The sequence below is a fragment of the Montipora capricornis genome, chromosome 1 (assembly GCF_036669925.1).
Source record: "Montipora capricornis isolate CH-2021 chromosome 1, ASM3666992v2, whole genome shotgun sequence".
NCBI classification, from domain to species: domain Eukaryota; kingdom Metazoa; phylum Cnidaria; class Anthozoa; order Scleractinia; family Acroporidae; genus Montipora; species Montipora capricornis.
This window is the reverse complement of record NC_090883.1, coordinates 12171000-12173499: the sequence shown is the minus strand read 5'-3', so window position 1 is coordinate 12173499 and position 2500 is coordinate 12171000. Positions and strand designations below refer to the sequence as shown.

The 2500-nt window shown below is 40.1% G+C and overlaps 1 protein-coding gene across 8 annotated transcripts in view; it reads right to left on the bottom strand.

Annotated features, from left to right (window-relative positions):
• Positions 1-2500, bottom strand: part of LOC138053829 (CDK5 regulatory subunit-associated protein 3-like) — a 116536-nt gene that overhangs the window by 66497 nt on the left and 47539 nt on the right. The gene's annotated exons all lie outside the window — the stretch shown is intronic.

Below are 2500 nucleotides of genomic sequence, written 5' to 3'. Positions count from 1 at the left end.
AATGTTGTCCTAAAAGTCAAAAATATCAACTTGAAATGATCCTTTTCTCCTTCAGTGCACTGACTACAAAAGATCTGAAATTTGTTGCTTTTAGACGGAAACACTTTTGATTGTCTGAGGCAACAATGTTGTCAGCTTGATTACATCTTGAAACTATTTACAAAGGATCATAAGGTTGATAATTGCAGGTCATAGTAAGTAGTCCATTGAAAGACTATCAGTCTTTCCATCACCTCCGTAATCTGTCTTCACTTATTCTTCCATTGTATTGATTTTTGTCGAATAAATATGTGATATAGTTCTCCAAGCCTACAATGCCAGTTCTCCAAGCTTAACCCGCGCACCGGTGGCTCAGTTGGTTGAGCACCGGACTGTCACGCGGGAGGTCATGAGTTCAACTCAGGGTCTTTAAATAACTGAGGAGAAAGCGCTGCCTTTGTAACTACATTTGCAAATGGTTAGACTTTCGTCTCACAACTCTTTAATGTCTATAATCCTGTGGGACGTAAAAGAACCCACACACTTGTCGCTAAGAGTAGGGCATGTAGTTCCCGGTGTTGTGGTCTGTCTTCTGTCGAGTCTCATGATTGGGAGGGTAAAAAAAGGGGCCACAGTAATTGGCGCAAGCTGTTGTGGCGCTCTGCCAGCTTGACTGGCAAAGTCTGTAAATCAAATAAATCGTAAATCAAAATTTAATCCCCAAAACATATAACGCCCCCTCAATCAAATGAATCCCAGTTATACATGTGTATGAGGTGGATATCAGGGGGATTTTTTTGTTGAGAAGCACTAGTCCCAGGGGACTTTGTCTTTTTAAATTCTCCCACCCCTGGGGGAAATACTCGACTTTCCTCCACCCATTTTACAATCCAGTTGGTTGGTCCAGGGTGTTACCCCAAGGGCAAGCTGATGACATGTGCATAAAGCTCTATTTGTACTGTTGAAGGAACAAAGAAATGGTACACTACACTTTCAAACTTACAACACTTCAACCTCGTTCCCAGGGTCTCTATTGCCATTGAGAAGAGACCATGGTTGGGGATGGTCACATGTCTCCCAAAATCTGGGAGTCTTTTAAAATGTGTGTTTGGGGAGGGATGGCAGGGTAGGCCTTGTCATCATTTCAAAGAAGGGGATCACAACACATTGGATATTGTGGCCAGACAACTATCAACATAACATTTCACACAAGGTATTGAGTGTATTACACATGGAATTCAACGTGCAAAAAAGTTGTTGCCAAATCAATCAACTGCAACAGAAAATATATGCTTACCCGCATCGTTTAAATTTTTGTATGCCCGTGAGAAGGTCAAGATTCAAACTTTAATACTTGAACAAGCGCAAGTGAGCAGTCCAATTGAGTGATGTTTGAAGAAAAGAAAGTTTTGTCGTGAAAAAAAACAAGCCAAACGTCTTTCCATGGGAAACAAACATGATGGGCAATCAATCAGTCGGTGTCATATGTCACATATCGACCTCAAACTAACTGTGCAGGGATTTCAGTTTGTTCTTTGATTTTCGTTTTTCTTTCGAATGTTAAACAAAGTGATTCCTAACTTGCAAGCTTGTACAGCAAGTAGACAGTTTCGACTTAATATATTTCAGCAACTTTGTGTAAATTGTCGCTGTTATATTTTTGCACCTGCACACCGGACTTTGGCATTTAATTTACAATACAAATTATTGTGAGGTAGATTTTTGGTGCCAGTAAAATAAAAGATACATTTTATCAAGCAAATGTTGTGTGTGGTGTATTTATTCATGATAGTGTAAGTGCTGTACAAGCAACTTTAGCTACTAACAAAATCTTCTTTTTGTGAAGTTCAATCACCGGTCGACATCGAAGGTCTTATCGCTCGCAAAAGCTCTTGTTTTTAGCTTGACCACTTTTGTGGGAATCTCCTGTGGGAAAATAACATCAGCTGTCTTGACCCTTCTGAAACTTATACTGTAAAGTAAAGATTATTTATTGAAAAAATGCCTTGTCAAACACTTTCGATCAGTTGCGGCTGAAAATATAACGAAGATTCTACTCCAGTGGGAAAATGTTTGTCGAGGAGAGCCACATAAACCAGCCCCAACCAAGGGTCTCTCCTCATTGACAAAGAGACCCTTGGAAAGAGGTTGACAACTCTTGAAAAACAAAACACAAGCTTTATTAATAATTTAAACTACAGGTAGACTGTAAAGTTGAACCTCCCTTTGCAACCACCTTTCGTAAGCGACCACCTCTCTCATAAGCGACCACTTTTCCAAAATACAAAAAGTTTTCAAGTTAAATTACTATAGATGGAACCTCTCGTAGGTGACCACCTCTCGTAAGCGACCACCTCTCGTAAGTGACCACTCTTAGAGATGATTTTTTAAATTTTCAATTGTTTTTGACCTCCCGTAGGCGACCACTTGACACACAATCTGCTGAATCTCTCACGGATGGAGAAAAATGTGGAGTTGCAACATATTGGTCACATCAATGCAGCGGACGCCGTAAATACAC